Here is a 27,623-nt window from a genome sequence, read left to right as displayed (position 1 = left end):
GAAATCCTATTGTGTTTGGTTAAGTCCGAACCTCTTTATCAAGTAAACATACTTCGTTGTTGTATTGTCTCGACCTCGTATCCATAGACGATTACACGAAGTGTGAACCTATTTGTTGTATTGTCTCGACTCAGTCCATAGACAATCACTTTCGGAGAAAGGACTTATAGATGGAAAAGTTTTAGATTGAGGTATATTTGGGTACCCTCGTCTTTTTCAATTGGTATCAGAGCAGGCAAACACGAAAAGATCTAACAATCTGTGTTTGGTGCGATCCAACCTATAAGAAATTGAATCCATGTCTGATTCAGTTAATGTTATGCAAGAGTTTGACTACTCAAAAGTTGAAATTGTTACTACTTCGTTGACTCATGATCCAGGAGTTGCGAAAACATTTGTGTCCATCTCTTATGGAAAAGAAGATGTTGATAAAGAGTTGGTAAAACTCCTAAAGCCTATAAAATCTCTATCTTCTAAAGTGATGATATTAAAGACAGAGACAAATCTTCTTGAACAAGAGATCAGAGATAAAGACATTCAACTGAATATTCTAGCCATAGAGAATATGAATCTCACTGTCAAATTAGAAGCTCTTGGTAAATCTCTTTCTCAAGAAAAGGAGACACGTCCTATGACTCTGACTAATGATGTTGTTGTGATTCCTTCTAATGTTGAGGAAACTAAAAGTCCTTGCTCGACTTTTACATATTGTGATAAAAACCGGTTTAGTCACATCTGAAACAGATCAAGACGATGGTAGTTTGCTTAACTACATCAAGTCAAAAGAGGATAAGAAACCATCTTTTATATCTACTAATGATCAGACGAAATCTTGTCCGAAGGAAACATTGAACCAATTCCGTGAAAGTGATCTTAAGGAATACAATTTTCAGTCACTTGACAGGAAACTTATACTTCTTCAACATAGGATGGTAAAAATATTGAAAGAAGTTTCTTGTCTTAAAAAACTGAAAGACCATTCCTCAGTAGAAAGACAGATCATACCAATACCCGATAAGATCAACTCAAAAGAATCAGAGGAAAGAGTTGACAATCTATCTGGAAAAAGGTTCCTCCTCACCCATATCGAAAAAAATCTTGTTTTGATGAAGAAAGATTCCAGAAGGAAGGGAAAGAGAGAATCTCTACCAAAAGAAACAATCAGGAATTTCCGATAATTGTTTCAAATAATCACATTGATGTGGATCATAAGGAAGTCCTTAGAATGAGAAAATCATATGAAAATCTCGTTGAAAAAATTAAGAGAGATTTATCTATCTCTGAAAATTCTCACGTCAGTACAATTTCTCCACATGATCATATCTCTAGAGTTAGAAAAGATCATCGTCTTGGGAGAAAATATTTTAAGCAAAAATTCCCGAAAAGAAACATGAACTATGTTTCTGAGATTCACTGTAAGCTATAAAAAGCTTACTCCGATGCAACTTAGTTGTATCAAAATTGTGCACTCTCATCCTTTTTCATGCTCTTATTCGTGGATGGGAAAGGCACAATAAAACTGGAGCAAATTTGTCTGTGTAGCTATTTATCAGAAAAGTTGTGACACTTTATGGATAGCTATGAATCCATGGTTGTCTGAAAAATGTTCATGATTAACATGATCTTCAAAAAATAGGTTTTAATTAGAATTTTCTAATTTTAATAAACTTTCAGCTTGAGAAGTTCGGAAAAAGGAAACGAAATATATTATTTAATATTTTCGGATTCCCCTGATATCTTTCGGTCCGAAAGTTGTCTCTTATTAAAGGGAAAGTATCTCTTGCCTGTATTCTGATACCCTGATCAATCCCTTTTATACATACATATATATATATATATAATAGAGCATGCCTCCAATAACTCGCATTATCTCAAAGGCTAATAAGAAGGAAGCTCAAAAGGTTAAAGATTGTCAAGGAATCAATACAGAGAGGAAGAAGAAAAACATATCAAAAATCATGTCTGATTATGATTCTGATAGTTCAGTTGGATCACAAGATGAGTCATGTTTGTTGGCTTACAACTTACAAGATCCAACCAAAACCAAGTGGATTCGTTCTGATAGTATGATTGACTATATCGAAGGTTTTGAAAACCTAAGAACCAATCTCATATTAACGGTTCGAAATCAGGACTGGCTCAAGGATAAGATTGAGGAAACAAAATCTGATATTGCTGATATGAAGGTTCAAGTTGAAAAGCTTGAGAAACATGAAGTGGTTGTAGACAAGTCTCTTGAGACATGCTTATTGAACTCTGAAGAAACCTCAGTGAACAACAAGAGCACCACCAGAGATTAAGTTATATGTTGTAATACTTAATCCAGGAAAATAGACATCAATTTTTGATTTCTTTCAATAATTGTATTAAGTCTATTATGAATAAAACTATCTTATTATGAATAAAATTATTTGATTTATAATTTTTCTTGTGATAGTATTTGATTTACATAGCCTTTGGACTTACATCCTGAAAATTCAGTTTATTAGAAGACCCTTAAGAGGGTAAGTTTTGTTGAACATTGTTTCCGCAACTCACGTTTTGAATGTGCTAGAAATCTGACACAGGCGTCAGTTCCATATTGACAACAAAAGCCAATAACCCAATTGTTCTAAGATTTCATACCTTTCCCATATTTTTTCCCTTTTCATGCAATACTTGCCGTTATTCCAAAAATGGTTGCACTACCTTTATTTAGGATTTAGATCCTAACATATCCGTTGATTTAAGTACCATTACTTTAAAAAAAAACTTTATTACTCACAAAACCGTCCCAAAAATAAGTCAATCCAGAAAATCCTTATAAAGCAACCACCTATCAATCCAAAAAATCAAACCATAAAGAGGCATATTTTGCCTTTCCAAAAAAAAAACCTAAGAGAAGGAAACTCAGAAAAATAAAAGACGTTCAAGGGAAATTATCCAACAACGGCATGCTCTTCTTGGAGAAAGCATCCTTCATGCTTTGAAGGGATGCTTGTTTCAGTTTGAACTATTGAGACAACTTTTTGATTTTTGCTTCCTGTTGATGGATCAAATCCGCGGAGGGACTTTCGACTGATTCAGCCTGCAACTTTTGGATCTTGGAAAATCCTTCACAAAACCAAGATACGTTAAACTTGAAGTCTATGCACATATCTCGGTGAAATTTCCATCTTGATACTACATCTCCAGAAACAGTGTGGCCAGTCACATTGCACATGTCATGAATTGAAGATAAGGATTCTTACACACGCTTGACCAACGCAAATCGGCTAGTGATTTTTTGGGTTGTGGCGATGTGTCCATACCTTTCCTATATTTTGGTATACAGCTCCTCATATTTAACTGGTACACTGAAGCCTCCGATCAGCACATGACCTTCAAAAGGAGCCAAAAATGGAGGGTCGAAAGCCACGCCTGCAGCAGAATCCACAACTAGCAAATGTTCCTTGGCAAAGATTGCGCCCGCAGCCACGGAAGAATTTTTCGCCATTTGAGTCACATCAACGTCTTCACCACGATCAACCTCCATCTCCGGATTACTAGCGGGTACGGCTCCCATGATTGCAGACGAAGCTACATCTTCACTATGAAGAATCTCCATCTCAGGGTTATTTCCAAGAATGGTTTCTTCCTCTGATATCGTTGATTGAGTATTTATTCCGAATAAATAAACAAGCCCTAAAAAAAATATGTGGAGAACTCACCGACTCATTTGTGGTCCCACTGGAAGAAGATTCGTTGCTACATTTAGAAGTGCCCTTCTCGCCACCGGATCGAGCTTTCTTCCTCTTCGGATTCTTCTTCATCTTCAAGAGACTCAGTGTCGCCGGAACCTTCCTCTAGAGGCTGACATTTTCTGGCCTTGTACAAGTCTAGTGAAAGCATTCGTGACGCCGAGACCCTGAGCTAAAAGAAGAAGAGATGTTTAGTGACGACAAAAATTTGCACAAAATGAGCCAAAATAGTAAGGAAATCATATGTACTTGCATGTTGGAAGAAATAAAGGTCACGAGAGCCGTCGAATCCGATCGGAAGCCACCTGCATGACTTTTTGATCTTTGCTCCCTTTTATGGGGACTGTTCCCATTTGAACTAGGAGATTTCCGCTTAATCGGAGAAGGATCCCTCAACAAGGGGTGCTTTGCTAAAATCTTAGAGGAGGGCTTGCCACGTGGATTTGTCACAACATCCTGCACGAATTGATGAATAGCGAGAAAATCATCCGGACAAAAGACATTATATTTGGGAGTCGTCACCGGTCTTCGTTCTGAGAGCAAGAAGTGAAGGCTTTTATCTGGTGCAAAGACGTTGTTATCATGAACGGAGGGTAACAATTCATCTGGAGTCATCAGTGGGCGGCGGAATGGGACTCCCTGATCAAAGCCCATATGTTGACCAATCCTGTCAATATTGTAAGGAACTACTTCACAAGACCCTCTGAAAAAAGATGGCACATACCCAGGTATGCAGCTTCGCAAGAACACAGTTTCTCCAATGCTCATATTCTCGTCTGCAGAATGCAATGTCACGTTCGAGGCGGAAGCAAAAGTGTCTGGTTGAACTGTGGAGGCGTGGACCGGAGACCAAGGACGAAAGTTAACTGCATGCACATTTTCAAGAAAATCAATGAGCTTTGAGCCAGGTCTTGGACGCCTCTCCAACCAACGAAGTATCCTAGAACCGCCATATGTATCAGGAAATGAGGTTTTCGGTTTAGGAGCGTAATTTTTGAAATGCTCCCACAACCATGCTTGGATAAAGGCGACATGGACATATGAGTCTACTTTCATATACCCATTAGAGACATACATGTCCGCTGATAAGTGATCCAGATGGGTGTACAAAGAGCCAAGGAACAAACTGCTGATGGGAAGATAAAATTTGATGAGATTCTGCCTTATCTCCTTCTTGCCAGAGCCATCATCAAAAATGTCTCTGTATAACCACAGATCTAAAAATGCAGCAACATGGAGTGTATCATCCGGCACATGATCCGGCTCTGGCTCATCAGGGAACTATTCAGACATCCACCAGTTATAGAAGCACTTTTTCTCATAATCCTTCCGAACATATCCTGTTGATTTCTTGACCAAAGTGGCATGCATTTATTCTTCTTCCTCAGACAAGATGACGTCAAGATTCCTTATTATTGGAAGACTCAGCAGAATGGCTACGCTTTCCAAAGTAATGGTCATCTCACCCCATCTACATATAGCCGTGTGAGTTTCCGGACACCATATGGAGATGAAAGTAATCAAACCTGCATCATCTTATCTGATTTGAAGTGTCGTAGATGCCATGACAACATTCATGATTTTCGCCCCAGTCAGATTAGCCCTTACATGGTCTTAGATTATCATGAATTTCATCCATTTATCATAAGAGCGAAATGGACTGTGAAAGATTTTGAAGTCTATGGGAGAGGCCAGATACTCTTTCTTCTGAAGGAAAAACCTCATTATACGCCATGGATAGACTGATTGAACTTCTCCTTCATTCTCTGAATCAGTCATAAGGGTTGCCACGTATTTGGGATGGGTCCTCGTAACTATAGCAGATTTTATATAGAACTCATCATCCATGTTTGGATTGGAGTTGTTATCATTTCTCGACGCGGCGCAAGAACTTCTTTCAGGTGACATCTTAACAAAAAATTCCTTATGCTGCTTTCACTTTGAAAGTAACTACAACGGAGCAAAAACGGAAATGTTACTACTTTGAAGAAAACCATGCAAAGAGATTTTCTCAAAATCTGGGAACAATAATCTAGAGTCAACAACAAATTTTATACGGGAAATTTTCCTTGGCCACATGTCATGGCATTCCCGGCCAAAAGGAATGGGGACTGATGCTCGCTCAAACGAGTACTTGCCGCGGAAAATATGCTCTTGACCAAACTGTGTCTTGCCGCATGAATGGTGCTCACGGCCAAATTAAAAAAAAAAACTTAAAGCTAGGTTTTGTGAGAGAAGAAATCAACGACGACCACCTGCCCATGCATGCTTGCTTTGCATTGGCTTCGTTGCGATTAATGTTGTGGCTAACGCTACTGCAACACTACTAGAAAGGAGGAACTATTCATATTGAAGTGTTTTTACAAGTTCATGGAAGGCATGCCTATGGATAGGGTTTACACCAACACCGAAGAGCAAACAAAAGGGAGGAACGTTGGAATACACACCTGAAATATGCTTGCCTGCTTTTACTGTTGTTGTTCCTTCCACCGAGCACGAATAATGCACCTTTGATGCTAACACAAAGACGCGGAAACAAAGACGACGATACAAAAAATAAAGAAGGGGAGCAATGCCTTTTGTATGCGTAGCGCTTTTGGAGTTTGAGTAGAAGAAGGTTTCCTTTTTGGGCCATGCACGGAAGAAAGCAGCTGGGCCCGCAGTGTCGATGTTCCATGGTGCCAGTCTCCACGTACAAGCCAGCACCACGCTCCGTGCCATCAGCGCCATATACAAGCCAGCACCACGCTCCATGCCACCAGCACCGTAGACGAGTCGGGAGTACGCCAATGCCCCAAGCCGCCAGTGTAAGGACCACCGACCACTCTTTCCTCTTGCCAAGGTCAGTCGAATTCTCCCTGGAAATCTCCGCATATTTTTCCTTTTTGGTTTCCCCCTTGTCTGTCACCATCTCATGTTTACCCCGCAACAATGTCATTGTTACGATCTAATCAGGGGACTTAATGTTGATGGTGGTTTTTAGTTCAGTGTTAAAATTGTAAACCTGGCATTTAATATGCCGTCATTCTGCAAAGAAACAGAGTCACGTAAAAGTGATGAGTGTTCAACCTCTACACTGGCGCATTTATTGAGCAACTCAATATATTCTCATGAAATTTACCCAGAATGGCGCATGTAGCAACAATCCCAGATATTCTGTAAATTTCGGCACCATGCCCATATTATTCAATTAATATAAGTTTCTTTGAATACTTTCTGTGCTATGTTTCCCGGCCGAACCCTTAATATTGATATGGAATGACGATTTGTATTCACTCGTAGCAGAGTAGCACGAATTTCCAAGTATCGAGGTTAAGGTCCTTGCATAAAAGTACTCAATCATAAAGCATACTGCTCTCTGGAAATAAACTTAAAGAACTCTGTGTCAACACATATAATTCAATCAATTTTGTGGTAATTCACAAGATTTAAATATTACCCTGACTAATTTGCAAAAAATAGGGTTTTGCGCCTTGCACAATATATTAGACCCCGTTGGTCAAAATTAAGCTTAGGAAAACTAAGCAATTAATTCGTCATGGATTAGTAGGTACAAAATCCTATCCAAAATCAGAAAACAAGGATCCGCGGAATAGGAGCAGCAACAAAGAGAGGTGTGGCGATGCCATAGGCCAGCCGGCGCCGCTTGCAAGTGGCCACACCCCATGTTGCCCGACCGGCACTGTTTCTTGTCGACCAATCAGGTCGCCTTAAACCCACCACACGCACACTGGAAGTGTGGCCACGCCCATGCTTGGCCGGACCCTCTTTCTATTGACCAATCAGGTCGCTCTAAACTTGCCACAATGTTGAAAAAGGAAAATGAAGCCAGATGGTCACAAAGCCAATTGGATTTCCAAAAACCGCGCCAACATGCCAATGGCATGCCAAACGTGCATGCCAAACGTGCTATCCCGCTCCGCATGTTAATGGTATGCAAAAAATGCCATGCCGCGCCGATGCACTAATCGGCAAGCCAAATGTGCCACTTTGCGGCAGTAGCATGCCAAACGTACTAATGTGCCGTAAATAGCGCACCTACGTGCTAACCCACCTTCTATTCGTGGCCAACGCCATAACAGACTTCAATTAGGGTATCCTAATCAGAACCACGACCTTGCTTTAGTGGCATTAGTCGAAACCATAATTTCCAGTCGTGGCCAAAAATTACGCCACTTCAGGCCCCACAACATGCCACGAGCCATGTGGGACACAGGAAACCCTAAGAATGGCGCCATACCACATCCACTCATAGCAACCCTTTCTCCTGTGGCCGTTTCCACATTATGGCCTTACTATAGTTCCTTTGGCGTGACTATGGCGTCATTTGCACAAAAAGCGTCACCATGCCGCGGCCGCATGCCACACGCACTAATTAGGGTTTCTGCATGCCAAACCCTAATTTAGTTGAAGTTGCTATGCCAACCAAGCCTAATCATGATACCCAGAGCATTGGGATTGATGTGGCAACTAGAACTAATGTTGCCAATCCATATTTGGGTCTAACACCAATGTGCCAAAATCTAGCGGCCATGGCTACGTCAGGCGCTACTTGCACCACCGACTTGTGCTAACTATACCAACCATGTCATTGTGCCACCAGCGTGCACTAAATATGCCACTACGCCATTGGCATGTGACAACGACACCACTGTACTATTATCAGGCGCCAACAGAATGTGGCCATATTCAATGGCCACCCTTTCTCATGAGTCAGAATCTTAGCCGTCCAAATTCTCCACAGAATTGACAGGCCTGTGGCAAGTCTTAGGCGACCAGCCAAGACAAGCCTAATAGCATCACATGCTATTCTCCTGCGGAAAGTGTAACACCCTGTGTTTTTAGCATGGCGCATGCTAAAAGATGCGCCATGACCTGAGTAGAAGCTTCATTCAAAGCTTCTTTGCATAGAAAGATGTGTTTGGCCAACGACCAGTATTTGGTGCCAAGTAAGGCACATCGTGTAGGCATATTGGCAAAAGTCCAATCTTGCATCATTTTGACACATTTGGACAGTTGGGTAGGTGGCCTTGAGCTTGAAGCGTAATCATTGTGCATTATGAAGAGTATTGGCTTAAAGCCAATATCGTACAATCATTGTGCATCAGGATAGAGCAGGCTGGCCTAGAGAATATTGCATAATCATTATGCAATAAACTAAAGAGAATGTCGCGCAATTATTGTGCGATAACGGGAACCAGTGTTTCACAATCATTATGCAATACGACAGAGTGTGCCAGAAATGGCTGGTCGGATGAATATTGCGCAATCATTATACGCCATGATGTGCGCAATCATTGCGAATGAACAATGAAGCAAGCATGTCATTTTGGTCCCTAAAACATACTTGTAGAAATTCTATTAACACATATATAGGGAGGGGTACTTGGTTGAAGGTGCATATGCGGACCATGCACCAAGTAAGCTTCATAGCTTAGCCAGAAGAGTATAAATGATGCCTAAGGCTCATTTATAGTTGCGTAGCCTTGCGAAGAGGGCATTTGATGCTTAGGCATCACTATGCCATGCCGCGGAGCCGATGATGCATAATCATTGTGCATCTTGACGGAATGGCCTACGGACCAGACCATTACCATTTTTGCTAGGCTACGACCTTGCAAACGAGTTGGTTAAGCTTATGTCCCTTCGAGGATGAATTATGGTCTGTGCTTGATCCCTTAGAGTAGGTAAGGGTACGTAGGCATCCGCAATGAGTTGAAACATTCCCGGTCTAGCACGTTGACCCCTCATATCATCTAAGCTCGGTAGATCGACGGAAGAGATGATTGCGGCCATGCTTGATGAGGCTTAGTTGCATGCAAGCAAGTGGATTCTCATACTTCCTACCAGGCTGCGTAGAGTTGGTAAACGAGATAAGGTAGGTAATGGCAAGGGCTTGGTGTGGCCTATGCCAAAGTCCAAGGCTCACGCCTGGACAAGACTCGGGGGTATGACGGTTGCGCAGCTAAATAGGAAATTTAGTGATGAATTCCCTATGTAGAAGCAAGCCAGTGATGCATGCAATATGCATTGGCTTTGTCCTTACACCCTTTTGCGGACAAGGGTAAGTTTGGAACGATGTGGAAGTTAAGTTAACTGCATCATGCTCGTCGAGCATGCTTTCGAGGGAAAATGGGAGTGCATTTTCCTATATTTAAGGCCCAGATCGTAACTTCATCATGGCGCATCGGTGGAGTTAAGGCCTGCGGGGCATCGCGTCAAAGGCGTGATTTTCCGGTCCGTCACAGTTGGTATCAGATCAAGTTCCAAGAAAACTCTAGGGACTGTACATAGTGGACTTGTCCATGAGTATTGTCCTTAATGGAAACTTAAAGTTGGAGAGTAGGCCAACTTCTGCGCGGAAAGAGTTTGTAACTGCTATGCCAGTTACTTAGCGAATCGAGTTGAGCTTGTTTGAGTGCGGTGAGTTTGCCTAGCCTAAGTGGCACCCCACTTACGAGTGGATATACGGAAGACCGTCTGGAACGGTGGGTATACAATGGGACTGATCATCCCCACACGTTGGCAACTGTCCAAGGGTGTGCGTTGTCAGGCCCGGCTAGCATCCCACTTACGAGTGGCTACCTGGATGACCGTCAGGGACGGTGGAAAACTGGAAACTGTTCCACACAGTACTGCGTAAAAACCTTGTCATTTCGATGACACCTTTCAACTTGTGAACCTTAGGGATTCCTGGGTGGTGGTATGGGATTCCATCTAGGATACCTGGTCGAGATATCCTCTTGGCACTGTCCAATTACGATTCTTGGTATTGTTGTGGGCACTTTTGGATTCCTTGGCAGGCGATATGGGACGGTTGCTCAGAAGGTCTAAATTTTTATTCACGATAATTTGAAGAAACCCGTGATTTCTTAGCATCTGGTATGGGACTTTTGCTCAGGAAATCCAAACCGAAGAGATTGTCCACAATAGTTTTTGTTTTGAATATCTGGGACGAAATTCTTAAAAAGGGGTGAAGAGTGTAACACCCTATGTTTTTTGCATGGCGCATGCTAAAAGATGTGCCATGACATGAGATGAAGCTTCATTCAAAGTTTCTTTGCATAGAAAGATGCGTTTGGCCAAGGGCCAATATTTGGTGCCAAGTAAGGCACATCGCGTAGGCTATTGGCAAAATTCCAATCTTGCATCATCTTGACGCATTAGACCAGTTGGGCAGGTGGCCTTGAGCTTGAAGCGTAATCATTGCGCATTATGAAGCTTAAAGCCAATATCGCACAATCATTGTGCATCAGGATAGAGCAGGCTGGCCTAGAGAATATTGCATAATCATTATGCAATACACCAAAGAGAATGTCGTGCAATCATTGTGCGATAATGGGACCCAGTATTGCACAATCATTGTGCAATACGACAGAGTGTGCCATAAAGGGCTGGCCGGACGAATATTGCGCAATCATTATACGCCATGATGTGCGCAATCATTGCGAATGAACAGTGAAGCAAGCATGTCATTTTGGTCCCTAAAACATACTTGTAGAAATTCCATTAAGATATATATAGGTAGGGGTACTTGGTTGAAGGTGCATATGCGGACCATGCACCAAGTAAGCTTCATAGCTTAGCCAGAAGAGTATAAATGATGCATAAGGCTCATTTATAGTTGGGTTGCCTTGCGAAGAGGGCATTTGATTCTTAGGCATCACTATGCCACGCCGCGGACCCGATGATGAATAATCATTGTGCATCTTGACGGAATGGCCTACGGACCAGACCATTACCATTTTTTCTAGGCTACGGCCTTTCAAACGAGTTGGTTAAGATTTTGTCCCTTCGAGAATGAAGTATGGTCTATGCTTGATCCCTTTAGAGCAGGGAAGGGTATGTAGGCAGCCGCAATGGCTTGCAGCATTGCCGGTCCAGCATGTTGCCCCTCATATCATCTAAGCTCCGTAACTCAATGCAAGAGATGATTGCGGCCATGCTTGATGAGGCTTAGTTGCATGCCAGCAAGTGGATGCTCATACTTCCCATCAGGCTACGCAGAGTTGGTAAACGAGATAAGGTAGGGAATGGCAAGGGCTTGGTATGCCCTATGCCAAAGTCCAAGGCTCATGCCTGGACAAGACTTGGAGGTATGACGGTTGCTCAGCTAGATAGGAAATTCAATGATGAATTCCCTACGTAGAGGTAAGCCAGTGATGCATGCAATATGCATTGGCCTTGGCCTTATGCCCTTACACCCTTTTGCGGACTAGGGTAAGTTTGGAACAGTATGGAATCTAAGTTAGATGCATCATGCTCGTCGAGCATGCTTGCGATGGCAAATGGACGTGCATTTGCCTATCTTTAAGGCCCGTATCGTAACTTTATCATGGCGCATCGGGGGAGTTACGGCCTGCGGGGAAACGCGCCAAAGGCGTAATTTTCCGGTCCGTCACAGCAAGTCTCCTGACTTTGACTTGCCACACATAGCAATCTGCTACACGTTTTCCATGAAAACACTCGAGGCATCAAACATGTCACAAACTAGGGGATAGTCACCAGGGTATTGTCCTGGTGGTTTACAGCGTGCGGCGTGCAACACACCCATTATAAGAAAGTGTCAGAAAGCAGGGCAGTTAGTGGCGGCAAGAAATAGTGGGTGTAAACTAACCCGTTTCCTTCATAGTGGGAACGTGGTTTTCTAGCATGTACACACGACCCCACTTCTCCATTACTCAATCATTCCCACTTTCTACGAGATCAGGGTGCATTCAATATGACTTGTATAAAAAGGTTCTACCTATTTCAACCAAACAACAATTTTTTGGTTAACAACAACACGGTATCCAGAAAACACCAAAGAACTGATAGCTTACATTCCGCAAGCCAGATCCAAATTTTGATACAAGTCATAAAATAGCCACACCTTCATAGTTAACCATTCTGATCTCAACACCTTCTTCGCTTCCCTCCCTGAGAACAACCCTTCTCCTTCACTTTGTGACCGAAGCAAGACTGGAACGACCATTTCTTGGTTTAGGCCAGGATTGTACAGATTGATCTCTCGAATCTAAAGTACTCCCGTGCAGTGCATTTGTTTAAGGTTTAGATTTGTTTCTGATCCACACACCCAAATTTACCAAAACCAGCAGAAACAGTTTTTACCCATAAACAGTCACCTTATCGACTTGTATATGGCAAGGCATGTCACTTACCTGTTGAGTTAGAACATAGAGCATATTGGGATGTTAAGCAGATAAACGTTTCACTTAACAAGGCAGGAGCCCATAGGAAACTCCAGCTCAATGAGTTGGAAGAGATTCGTAGAGATACATACGACAATGCTAAGGAGTATAAGAACAAAATGAAACTTGTGCATGATAGAAATATTTTAAGAAAGTGTTGTGTTTCCACAACAAAATTAGCACACAGAGTTAAGAATTTGAAGAAATCTGGTTCAAAACCAGCCCAAGGAAGAAGAATAAGAAACTAAAATTTATTACTCATTTGTTAAACCTCAAATAGGAGTTTTCTTACACATTTATTGGCCGCAACCCTAAACCAAATTGACTACCTGAAGGAAGACGCGTGTCACAATCCAGACGGCTAATCCCTAACAGACAACAGATTACTAGTACACCCCACGTATACTACTAACGGCAGACCCCATAATAGAAATTACAAAACAGACATATGACAATGCCTCCCTGATGAAACAATCCTTGTCCTCAAGGATTGAAGTGTGGAAAATGGGCAGTGATGTGAGAAGCATCCTCCCAAGTGTCCTCATCTGGAGTTATGTTGGACCAATGAATCAAAAGATGGTGTACTGTATGAGTGCCTCTAGTGATGATTCTCTTGTCTAGAACTGCAATGAGAGTAACCAATACCTGACCTTCAGAATCTACCAAAGGGAGAGTTGGTGAAGGAATGTGAGCAGCACCAATGCACTTTTTTAGCTGTGAGACATGAAAAAAAGGGTGGATGCGTGCCTATGGTGGTAGTTGTAGATTTTAAGCCACTGCTCCAATTCGCTCTATAATCTGAAAAGGGCCATAGTATTTGGCTGACAGTTTGAAATTGCTCCTGAGAGAAACAGAGGTTTGTCTGTAAGGTTGTAATTTCAGATAAACCATATCACCCACTGTGAAAACCCTGTCCATTCTTTGTTGATCTGCAAAATGCTTTATGCACTCCTGAGATTTAGATAATGCTTCCTTGAGAAAGTGCAACATGTCAGCTCTTTGTTTTAAGTACTGCTCCACAGAAGCCACAGATGAGATAGTAGAAGAGGGAAAATCCAGGTGTGGAGCTTCTTAGCCATATAAGGCCTTGAAGGGAGACATCTTCAATCTAGTGTGGAAGATAGTATTATACCACCATTCAGCCAAATCCAACCATTGCACCCAATGTTTAGGTTGATTGCCAGTCATACATCTGAGGTAGTTTTCAAGGCAAGCATTCACCCTCTCAGTTTGTCCATCAGTTTGAGGGTGGTAAGTTGTATTTAGCTTCAGTTGGGAGCCCAATTTTTTGAATAATTCTTGCCAAAATGATCTGGTGAAGATCTTATCTCTGTCTGAAACTATAGAGGCTGGTAATCCATGTAGTCTGAAAATGTGGTGTAGAAAAGCCTTGGCCACAATGGAAGCAGTGAAAGGATGCTGAAGTGGAATAAAGTGGTTGTATTTGGTAAGCCTATCCACCACTACTAGAATGACATATTTTTCTCACTTTTGGGTAAGCCTTCAATGAAATATAGACTGATATGCTCCAGGCTTGTTCAGGTATAGGGAGAGGTTGCAGCAATCCAGCAGGTAATGTATGTTCCCCTTTTTGTCTTTGACAAACATCACAAATAGAGACTAGAGAGAAGATAACTTGTTTCATTTTTGGCCAGAAAAAATATGTTCGAGCTCTAATGTAAGTAGCTTGCATACCAGAATGACCACCCACTGCTGATGCATGAATAGAATGGAGTATAATGTCTCTTACCTGATTGCTTCTCCCAATATACAGTCTTGTTTTGTATCTGATAAATTCATCCTTATAAGTATAGTGCTGGATAGATGTATGAGAGATAAATAGCTGAGATACGAGCTGTTGAGCTTTAAGGTCATCTGCATAGCTAGAAATGACTTCCTGCATCCATATTGGCTTAGAAAGAGCAATGGTGTGGACTGCAGCTTCATGATGAGGTCTCCTTGAAAGAGCATCAGCTACTTTGTTATCCACTCCTTTTTTGTATTGGATATCATAATCAAATCCAAGTAACTTCATCAACCATTTCTGTTGCAAGCCTGTATTTATTTTCTATTCCAAAAAGTATTTAATACTTTCATGGTCAGTCTTAATAGTGAAATGGTGGCTTTGCAAATAGTGCATCCATTTGGTAACAGCTGAACCCACTGCCATGAGTTCCTTTTCATAAGTGGAGATACCCATTGCTCTAGGGCCCAAGGACTTGCTGAAAAAAGTAATTGGTTGACCCTCTTGCATGAGTACAACTCCAGGTCCTGTGTCACAAGCATCTGTTTCCAATATAAATGGTTTAGGGAAATTTGGAAGAGCTAGTACTGGAGTTGTTGTCATAGCAGTCTTGAGTGAGTTGAAAGCTTTAGTAGCTGCATCAGTCCATAAGAAGGAGTCCTTTTTAATTAAATCAGTAAGAGTCTTACTGATAACACCATAGTGTCTCACAAACTTTATGTAATACCCTGTGAGACCAAAAAATCCCGTGAGTTCTTTGATAGTTGTTGGTGTTGGCCAAGTGGTCATTACAACAACTTTAGCAGGATCAGCTGCTACCCCTTGTGCAGTAATTAGATGCCCCAAATATTCCAATTCAGACTGAGCAAAACAACATTTTGAGATTTTTGCATATAGCTGATGTTGTCTTAAAAGAGAGAGTGTAATCTTTAAATGTTGTGCATGAGTTTCCAAATCAGGGCTATAGACCAACATATCATCAAAGAAAACCAGTATAAACTTCCGGATATAAGGTTGAAAAATGTCATTCATTAGGGCCTGAAAAGTTGCAGGAGCATTGGTGAGACCAAATAGCATGACAGTAAATTCATAGTGACCCTGGTGAGTTCTAAAAGAAGTCTTGTATATGTCTGGAAGAGTGACTCTGATCTGATGATACCCGGAGCATAAATCAATCTTGGTAAAGACACAAGAACCAAATAATTCATCCAAGAGCTCATCAATGATTGGTATAGGAAACTTATCTCTAATGGTAATGCTTTTAAGCTTCCTGTAGTCTACAAAAAACCTCAAACTGTTATCCTTCTTTTTGACTAAGAGAATTGGAGAGGCAAAAGGGTTGTGGCTGGGTTGAATAACCCCAGTGTATAACATTTCTTTCACCAAGTCTTCTATAACTGACTTTTGAACATAAAGGAATTTGTAGGGTCTTTGATTTATAGGGGTGGAATTTGGTTGAAGTGGAATTGAATGATCCAAGGACCTATGTGGTGGTAATTGAGTGGGTTTAGAAAAAATGTCCTGAAAATCTTGGAGTACCTCATCAATTATTGGTGGAATTGGTGTGAGGTTTTTTTCTGCAGATACAGAAAATAATTGGCCCACAATGCCATGTGAATGAGTTTTGAAATAATCTTGAAATTCTTTAGTGTTGGCTCTATGCATTGAAGAGAATTTTTGATCTCCAACCAAAGTAATATATTCACCCTGATGAAAGAAGGAAATACTCAATTTGGACAGGTTGATAGAAATGTCACCAAGCGTTCTTAGAGCGACTGCAATGGTACGACTAAACTCAAAGATCAAAGACCAAAAAAAAAAGACTAAATATGAGTTTAATCTGTATTGTGACGTTATGGGGAGAAGACCAAATTTGGTCGCGCGTAAAACAATTTTACGCATGAAGACGGGCGGAAGTATTAGTTACGTTTCATTTCTGCGCGGAATTATAAATTACGTTTCAAACGGGCGTAAATATAAATCACGTTTGTTATCGAGCGTAAATATAAATTACGTTTGGTAAGGGGCGGAATCTTAAATTCCGCCCGTTGATCAGACGGATTCCAAATGACCGCTCGAAGAAACGTAAAACTAAATTCCGCCCGAGTTAAACACGGTCACACAGCACGTGTGAGATCAGACGGGCGAACATCTGGTGTCCGCGTGATGAATTGTACGGACGGACATCTGCTGTCCGCGTGATGAATTTGTCAGGTGTAAAATATTATTACGCCTGAGACGGGCGTAACCAAAATTTCCGCCCAGTAGGTTTTCATTAGGGTTCAGGGTTATGGCGTACTCTTCCTGTCCGTCTGATCAAATCGGGCGTAATCTTAATGAACCGCCCCTTCCACCAATACCGCCTCTCCTTCCCAACCACAACCCATCTCTTCTACACGAGCCTTCTTCTTCTCAGTTCATATTCTTCCACAGTTCATATTCTTACACAGTTCATATTCTTCTTCGCTTCACCGCCCCTCTTCAGTTCATATTCTTCTTCTCCATTCCCATCTACCAACCGTACAAATACCCTAAAAACTCCACAAAAACCCTAAAAACTCCATTATAAGGTATGTATTTTCTACTTTCTTTATTCAATTTGTGTAATAATAATATCATGTATTGTATTTTTTGTTCGAATTTATTTCAATTTGTGTAATAATAATATCATGTATTGTATTTTTTGTTCGAATTTATTTAGGGTTTTTACGTTGAAAATTGAATCAGACTTTATTACTAATTGGATATTCATATTGGGTTAATCAAATCTTATTAAAATTGGGTTAATCACATCTTAATCCAATAGTATGTTAATGTTAATGTTATTACTTTTGTTACTGTTTCGTAATTTAATTTAATTTTTTGTTTTATTTAATAGTTATAAATATTAATAATTGGATAATTATTTTTTGTTAATTTAGTTACGTGATTTAATTTAATATATTTTTTGTTAATTTAATTTCGTAATTTAATTTATTTTTTTGTTAATTATAATATTATAAATATAGTTAATTGGATAATTATTTTTTGTTAATTTAGTTACGTGATTTAATTTAATTTATCTTTTTGTTAATTTAGTTTCGTATTTTAATTGAATTTTTTGTTAATTATAAATAGTTATAAATATAGTTAATTGGATAATTATTTTTTTGGTTAAATTTATGTTTATGGAATTTTATGATGTTGAAATTTTGTTCGGTTAAATTTATGTCTATTATGGTTCGTGGATTGGTCTTTTAATTATGAAATTGTATTTAACATGTTTGTGCGTAGAATGAACAAGTTTATATCGAGGTTTAGTGGTCGCCAAAAGACCAACAAGAGACAAAAATCTACCGAAGCTGATTACAACTTAATCTCTACCGGTCAAATTGAGGAGGTCGACGTCCCCGGGTTAGGGAGGTTTCCTATAGTGGAAGATGATAAGCCGCACGCTACTGAAGACATTACATTTTCAGACGCACCAACATTTAAGTTTAAACATCGTGGATGTCTGGCATCGGTAATTCATTATTATAAATTTATTTCAATACATTGTCCTAGAGTTAAATATTTGATTGAAAAAGCGGGGTGGGAAAAATTGTTGAACATAGAGTGTAGCGTTACCCAACATGCCGTTGTTGATTATATTGTTGAGAGGTTTTGGGATACAACCAACACGTTCCATTTTCCATTTGGTGAGATGGGGTTCACGCCATTAGATTGGGTCATGTTAACTGGACTGAGTATCGGTGATGGTTATGTAGTTCCGTATGATTCGAGCCTATACCAATTTGACTATGTCCGTGAGAAGATTTTTCCGGATATCACACAGGGAACAAGAGGCGCGTCGTGGATATCAAACTCAATTACAATTACATATTTAAGCTCATACTTCAAAGAAGATAAGTTGGTGGCGGCTAATGAAGATTCTCTCCTCGCCCATAGAATAGCAATTGCCTTTTTTATGTATGTTTTGGGTCAATTTTTCTTTCCTAATGCAAAGAACTATATTGATGCTGGATGGTTAGCTGCTTTCGAAGAAATTGATAAAATACAAGACCTTGACTGGGGCGGTAGTGCCTTTTCGAGATTGTATGCAGGTCTCCGACAAGCTTGTAGGAAACAACAGAAGGCACTAAGCGGGCCCTTCCAAATATTAGAGGTATTTTGGTAATCGATTTTATTTTAATTTTCAACGTAAAGTATATTTTCATTTAAGTTTATTTCCTTGGATATATTAATTTGATTCATTAATTTTATGGACTAGTTTTGGGGGTATGAATACCTAGGCATATGTCGACCAGACATCTCAATGACCGGTAATGAACAGAAATGGCCTGTAATTTCCAGATGGAATGGAAGGAGGTGTCAGAATGATATTATTCGTTGTAGGATTTTACTGAATCAGCTGACGATTGACCAAGTGACATGGCACCCATGGGAATCATACACCGACGTCCTCAGTTCTGAGATGGGAAAGTCTGCTAGGAAGCTGTCGGACTCGAGATGGATATTTTCTTGGAATGGCGTTGTGAGTTAGACATGATTTTTTATATTATATCATTAATATTAATCGTCAATAACATAGTTTTTTATTTTTCGTTATTTATCTAATTAATAACGTACTCACTACAATTATATTCCCTTTTTGGTTATACAGCATAATGTTTATTTAGGAGAAAGATGTTGGAGGCAAAACCATCCCTCGTTTGCTGTTCCCATGAAACTACATGTAATTATTGGGCATTTGGGTGATGACCAAGCAAAACTCCTGCTAGCACGGACGGTTTTGTTGATGCAACCGAGGTGGTGCAAGTTGTGCAGTATGAAGTATATTTAGAGTATTGGAAAAAGGTTACTAATTTCAGAAAATATGTGACACATCCTGATTGGGAGGTCCAAACATTTGGGTACAGCGGTGACTTCTATTCTACCGAACTTGGAAAACCAGATGAACATGTTCTTATTCCACCGCAACAACAATTATCGCCCGTAAGTGTTCGTTCAACTTTACATTGCTAATTCCAAAAAAAAAAAAATCTCATCTCATTTTTTCATGACAGGGCGATAGTTATGCATTATTCCAAGAATATGCTGATTTTACTAAACAATTTCGAGATTTTACATTACGAGAAACGAAAGATAGGATGGAGTGTCTATTAGCGAAAGATGAACTTATAGGAAACCAGAATAATAAGATCACGGAATTGGAGTATCAACTGTCTCTTTTCCGAACGCCACACACCATCCAACCTTCCATTGGATTCGGCGCCTTTTCCCCCACATTGCCACCACAAGTGTGGAGTTCTATGAGTCAAGGATCATCTTCAACGTCCTCGGTCAGGCCCATTCCGAGAACGGCTTTTATCCCACCGCGATCGGCGCCTCCGGATACGGGAAATGTTTAGCCTGTGATGACTATTTATATGGTTTAGCTTTGAATTTATTATGTTATTTATCTTTGTTATGTGTAGTCATACTAGACATTTATTATGTTATTTATCTTTGTTATGTGTAGTCAGCGAGTAGTCATTTCAATACAATCAAATTTCAGCGAGTGGTATTTCAAACTTTATCAAATTTCAGCGAGTAGTCATTTCAATAGGCAATCAAATTTCAGCGAGTCAGTCAATATTTCAAATCAATCAAATTTCAGCGAGTAGTTATTTCAATACTTTATCAAATTTCACCGACTAGTCATTTCAATACGACAAACACCTCACTGACAAACAGTTTACAAAATTTGTCAAATACTTTATGTTATTTTATTTATTAATCCTGATGGAAAATGGAAGCATGTGATCTCCGTCACTCACTCTATAAATACCAACACACCTCTTTTTACAATCACACACTTATTCTGATTCGGATAGAATATGGAAGCATATGAGAATACCGCTCACTATTGTTCTTCTGTTTCATCTTCTTCTTCTTCTAATAGTAGTTTTTATTCCTCGGATGATGATTCAATAGCAATTATGCAAAATAACATGGCCGTTAGTATGGGAGTCCTTGTTACCAATTCTGAATGGCCTCAAACTCGTATCAAAATACCAAGAGATCGTGAGACTGGTGCTGAACTTCTGTGGAACGACTATTTTTCTCCGTATCCAAACCAACCACCTAATGTTTTTCGCAGAAGATTCAGGATGCGTCGACAATTGTTTAACAGAATAGTGGAAGGTGTTACAGCCGAAGACAGATATTTTGTGCAAAGGCCCGATGCGTGTGGAGTTTTAGGATTAAACCCTCATCAAAAAGTAACTGCAGCGGTGCGAATGTTAGCTTATGGATGTGCGGCAGATGCAATAGACGAGTACTTACGCATAGGCGAAACCACGGTGTTGGAAGCAACTCGGAGGTTCTGCAAGTCGATTGTCAATGTGTATGGGAAAGAATATTTGCGTGAACCTACGGCTGGTGATGTTGAGTTGTTGCTCAACCAAAACAAAGATAGAGGATTTCCAGGGATGATAGGTAGCCTAGATTGCATGCATTGGAAATGGGATAAATGTCCATCTGCCGAATCAGGGGCTTACACCGCGTATAAAGGGAGCGAAAGTATCGTGTTGGAGGCGGTGGTGTCGTATGATCTATGGTTTTGGCATGCATTTTTTGGTATGCCAGGCTCTAACAACGATATTAATGTGATGAACCGTTCATATGTTTTTCGAAGTCTGGTCACGGGAAAAGCACCACCGGTGAACTATGTGGTAAACGGTCATTCTTATGACATGCCGTATTATCTAGGTGATGGAATATATCCAGAAATTGCTACTATTATTATGGAGTTTAAACATCCGCTTGGTAGGAAAAAAGAGATATTTTCAGCGATGCAAGAGGGTGCAAGAAAAGACGTAGAGCGGGGATTTGGTGTACTTCAACAACAGTTTGGAATCATCAAACAACCTGCTAGAATGTGGAATCCAGATGTTCTTGCCTATATCATGAAAACGTGTATTATCTTACATAATATGATAGTCGAGGATGAGCGTCTACCCGGTGAATGGCCACATGTTTATGATCATCGTAGCAACCCGACACCGGTTAATATATTAAGAGGCAACAGTGAGGAGTTTTCCCAAATTAGAGCTGAGCAACGCCGACGTCATATGCGCAGCAAAGATAGGCATATTCGCTTGCGCGATGACTTAATCGAACATATATGGGCAGAATATGGGAATTAAAAGGTTGGAGACGAGGACAAAATATTGGAATTAAATGTTGTTTCCCAGATGAAAAAATTATGTGATTTTATTTTAACGAATAATTTTATTGAAATGTATTAACTCTATTTCATATACTCATCACTTGGTAAATTAAAGTAAGATGTTACAAAATAAGTTAAAGTTGATTAAATTAAATGAAGATAAAATTAAATCCCAAATATTACATAATAATACGACTAATGACAAAATTAATACATATTAAAACGTAAATAAACTACTAAAACTATTATCACTTATTATTAGACTTAATACTTAAGGTTCGAACTATCCCGTTTTGACGATTATAATTGGCTCCTTTTGTCCCGTACTATTAAAGCCTTTCGAAGTTCGAAGTACTCCTTTTGTACATGATCCAATTTGGAAAGATCCATCATCATGATGCGAAATTCATCGTCTGCGACCTCCTTGGCTATTTTAGCCGCATGCTCAGCTTGTTTTTGTGCAAACTCGGCCTTTTTTTGTTCCATCTTGAATCTTGATTGTTCCCGGTAATGAGAATTGAAATTTTCTTGCTGTGTAATAATTATTCCCATCAATTCCTCTTGGTTGTTGGATTTCTCTCGCCCGGTTTTCTTCAATCGTTTAGCTGCTTTTTTTCCCATCTGACGAAGGTATGTATTCTCTATGTCTCCTTTATCTGTGTCGTTACCGGACTCGACTTGAGTGCCATCTTCCTCGGTATTCACGCTACTATCCAAATCGTGCGTCGTATCAAAAACAAAAGTCGATCGACGATTATATTTTATATTTTCTATGACAATTGGGTAGCACTCTTCGTGCCTAAATTTTCTTCCATGATTGCATTCCTTAAACCGTTTGTTTACTTCTTCGAGCTGTTAATGTTTTTAAAAACAATTAGGTTCATGGGCATCTCAATATTAGAAAATAATTGTTTCAAAACAGAGAGAATACTCACGGTCATTTCCGGACCCCATCCCGTATGATATTCACCTTCCACTTCCGCCTGTTTTTCCGAAAACAACGCCACTTCTTTACTTATTCCCTGAAATCGTTTTTGCCAGGAACTCCAAGACCGCTCTGGTTTATCCGGTAAATGAGCTTCAATATCATCCTTGATACGAGTCCACAACGCAATCTCTGATTGATCGGCTCCAACGCCGGGATCTTGAGATATTGATAAATGAATTTTACACATCGTGACATCTTCGATTGTCGTAAAATTTGGACCTCTTGCTATTCGTGGTGTTGACATTAAAAACGATTCGATGAAAATTTTCAAAATGATTTGAAATATGGAAAACTATTTTTTCTTCCTGATACTATTTTTTTGTTGCCCAATACAAACGAATGATATGAAAATGTGAAAGGAATTCATCTGGTATATATAGGTATAAAATAAACCCGTTATTAACATTCAATTTCAAACGTTCGAAAGATATAAATATCTTACCAACGGTCAAAAATCTGCTACGCAATCTCCAACGCCAACGTTCGAAAAATTTATCATTCTAACGTTCGAAAATTTTCATTTCATGTTTCATAATTTTGCTGAGGCGTAAAAAAAAAGTCCGTTTGAGAGGGGCGGAATTTTGGTGTCCGCCCCAGAGAGGCGGAATTTTGGTGTCCGCCCCAGATAGGCGGAATTTTGGTGTCCGCCTGGCAACGCGCGGAATTCTTCTGTCCGTCTCATCAGGCGTAAATTTATGTTACGCCCGCAACAAACGTAAATTTAAATTCCGCCCCACCAACATACGTAAATTTGGTTTACGCCCGTTAACAAGCGTACTTTAAATTTACGCCCAGCATCAAGCGTACTTTAAATTTACGCCCGACTATATTAGAATTTGGGATTTGGTCGCGACCATATTTGGTCTGGAATTTGATCTTTGGTCCAAATTTGATCTTTACTCCGTCCCACTGTGTTAGGATCTCATCCCATAAATTTGGTTATACTCGCCCACTGTGGATGCTCTTAGCCAATCAGCACCAAGGACCATGGCACAACCACCTAGTGCAAGTAACCTTAAATCACCCACAAACTGAGAATCCTGCGTTCTCCACTGTAAGGATTTACAAACACCAGAGCTGACTGTTTGGTCTCATTAGCTACTCTAACTAGCAAATTAGCAGTTGGCTGGATGCAACAACCCAAAGCTTTAGTCAACTCAGAATCAAGGAAACTGTGTGTGCTTCCAGTATCAATAAGAATGGAGATTTGTTGATTATTAATAAAGCCTGAAATTCTAATGGTTTCTCCAATGTGGTTACCTGTACGAGCATTGAGAGAAATTTCCATATTACTATCCACTGCTGGAGTATCTTCAGTGTCAGTGACCTCCTCCACTAGCTCAGGAGGCTCGGCTTCAGCTTCTGTAGCTACCATGAGGAACAACTGCTGTTTTTTACAAAAATGACCTGGGTGATAAACTTCATCACAATTAAAGCAAAGACCCTGAGCTTTCCTTTTTTTTGCAGTTGTTCAGGAGTGAGTCTTCTAATTGGAAGTGGAGTGGTAGTAGAAGACTGAGGTGGTGTTGGTGGTAAGGGGATAAGGGGTGGGTGGGTTACAGTTTTAGGAGAAAAAGTTGAGGGGTTGGATGATCTCTGGTTAGGAAAATTTTTATTTTTTCCCCTTATAGGTTTCAGTTGGGTATTGAGGCTTTGCTCTTGCATTCTAGCAAGTGAAAAGGCTTGCATTAGTGTGGTGGGATGGAACATACTCACAGCATGTTTGATATCATCTTTCAGTCCCCCAATAAAACTCATCACATAATAGTATTCAGTAAGCATAGGAAATTGTCCAAACAAGAGATCTTTTGAATTTTCAAATTGCTCAAAATATTCATCAACAATAGTACTTTGATATAACTTACTGAATATACCCAGAATATTTTCATTAGAAGGGTTCTCAAATCTGATACAAGCTTGCTCAGCTAACTCAAACCATGAAGTAATAGATCTGGTTGTTTGGATATTGGTCAACCATCTATCATCCTTTCCATCCAGGTGCATATCGTAACCTTTTGGTGTTCATCTCTGATGTTGTTGAGTAGAAAGTACCTGTCGCATTTTTGAATTCACCGTTTGGGGTTTTCTACATTGAATCGTGAAAAATCCAGTTTAGGCATACGAAGGGTGTTGATGTTTTCACGATTCACTTGAGGGATATTATACATCATACCATTCTGTTGGAAATTGTTTGAGTGTGAACCTTCTGCCTCTGGTTCCCTTTGCTCTTCCACCCTTCATCCTACATAACTTTCCATGTATTTGACGAAATCGTCTTTAGACAGCATAGCTCCTTTGATTTCTTTGTTCTGCGCAACTAGTTCAAGGTATTGTGAAGAGAGATCTTCGATTTGCTTGGTGAATTTTTCAGAGAATTTGTGAAGATCTTCATTTACTTCTTTAATGGTGGATGATTAGCTCCACCCATGGTGAGGATAGACGGCTCTGATGCCAATTGTTGTGTTTCCATAACAAAATTAACACACAGAGTTAAGAATTTGAAGAAATCTGGTTCAAAACCAGCCCAAGGAAGAAGAAGAAGAAACTAAAATTTATTACTCATTTGTTAAACCGTAATTAGGAGTTTTCTTACACATTTATTGGCCGCAACCTTAAACCAAATTGACTACCTGAAAGAAGACGTGTGTCACAATCCAGACGGCTAATCCCTAACAGACAACAGATTACTAGTACACCCCACGAATACTACTAACGGCAGACCCCAGAATAGAAATTACAAAACAGACATATGACAGAAAGTCATTTTCTCCAGGTCAAAAATCTCTTCTGTATGATATCCTCTTGCATCTTTTCCCTAGGAAGTTACGTTCTCGGTGGACGGGTCCTTTTATTGTTCGCACTGTCTTTCCTCATGGAGCTGTGGAGATCAAGACACCATATGGTAGTAGTTCTTCGATGGTTAATGGTCAGAGATTGAAACCCTTTTTAGACCCCTTTCCTACAGGTGATGTTGAGGAGGTCCCATTGGAGGACCCTGTTTACCCTTGATTGACCATCAAGGCGGTTTGTATGTTGTATATTATTTTCTTCCTTAATCTCCGTAGAAGGATTGTTACGCTTTACCCAGGTATTATCTTTCCGACTTCTCTCTTTACTGATTCCTCGTGTTACTTTACTTTTTGGTATTGCTCTTTCATTAGAAACATTGAGGACAATGTTAGATTTAAGTTTGGGGGTGGGGAAGAAAATTTTTGTTAGCTTTTAATTGCAATAAATAAACTCCAGAGCCTAGAAATTTATGCCTATTAAGGTTGGCACTAACCAATCTAAGTGGATGGAAGCATCTTGGTTGTAGGAGTGGAGGAGCCAATCTGAGTGGATGGAAACATCTAAATAGAGTTTATTCATAAAAGCACAGAGCTCAGGTGTTAGAAATAACATGGTAGTTTCTCCATATCTCATTGAGTCCTTTTCACCTTCTGTTTTTATTTTTCTTTTCTTTTAAGTGATTTGGTGGGCCACATGAATCAAGTTGTTACCATTGATAGGGTGAAAAAGAGTGATTGAGACACTAAAAAAAATGAAAAATAAAATAAAATAAAAAATTGAGACCAGACCATCAGACCAACCGTAATAAATTCAATAAAGTCGGTCGTTGGTTCCCTTGTATATGCCAGTTGTGTTGACATAGAGTTAGGATTATCGAATGCTGGTCCTCTTGTATATGCCAGTTGTGCATATTAGTCAGACATGTATCTTAGTCCATTAGGATAGGTTCATCTTGGCAGAGGCCTTCAGAGAGATATGGGAAACACCGTTCACCTTAAAACCATCTATGTTTTCTCTATTTCCATCTTCTTAATCTATTAATTTGATTTTTTGACTCCGGATATGATGTCCATAGTGCGACTATCTAAGTAGAGCTTTGTCACTTATATATGAATTTTAGTATGCTTGAGTGCGAACTCGTGTACAACAATTGGAATGTCGTTTCAGGGTACTTCCTCCTGTAGTCAATGAGAGTATGCCAACCAAGGAGATTCTTTAGTGCTTTTCAAGGTTCTGCGTAGATAGCTAGGGTCTGGAGTAAAGGTTTTGTTGGTACACCTTTTGTAAACCCTCCCGAGACTATAACTTGGCCACTAGGGCCACCTAGGGGTTCAAAGGCTTGTTGCACACGCTAAGTGCAATCGCGATGCCTGCGACAGTGAGTTAGGATTTTATGTTCTAGATTAGCTTTGCTCTAGGACTAGAAAATAATAAGCTTGGGGGTATTTGATAAACACATTTTTGTATCTGAGTTGTCCTCAATTTTTTGTATTGTTGGTACTCGATTTTGTACTTATTATGGTGTTTTGTGTATTTATAGGTATTTTTGGGAAATAAATACTTTTGGAAAATTCGGCTCGAAAAATTACTCGGAGCACCCCCGGAGGACAGCTACTAAATGGACCCCAGCTTTGGATAAGGGGCATCTCAATTACTAAAGGGCGCCTCATTTACTATTTGCACCCCTAGGCGTCATCTGCTATTCACACCCCCATCTCTGTTAAGGGGGGGGGGGGTCATCTTCTACCTTTCAAATTTCAAAATTGGCGGGAAACTGTTGCAATTGAAGAACAGATTAGGGCATGATTTTTGGGGGTGCTAGAAGGAGACTCAATGGATGGTATTTGCTGGGATGACATGACCTGCCTTAACAGGCATGATATGGTTGATTTCATCGGATAAATTTGGCTAGATTCTCGGTGAGAAGATGCGCACGAGAGGAGATATTCACGAGATTTTTGTGGATTGCGTGTGGTTTGAGGCAGTTTGACTCTAACTG

Source organism: Papaver somniferum, unplaced genomic scaffold (assembly GCF_003573695.1).
Source record: "Papaver somniferum cultivar HN1 unplaced genomic scaffold, ASM357369v1 unplaced-scaffold_19, whole genome shotgun sequence".
NCBI lineage: Eukaryota > Viridiplantae > Streptophyta > Magnoliopsida > Ranunculales > Papaveraceae > Papaver > Papaver somniferum.
The sequence above is the reverse complement of the archived record's forward strand: the minus strand, read 5'-3'. Positions refer to the sequence as shown.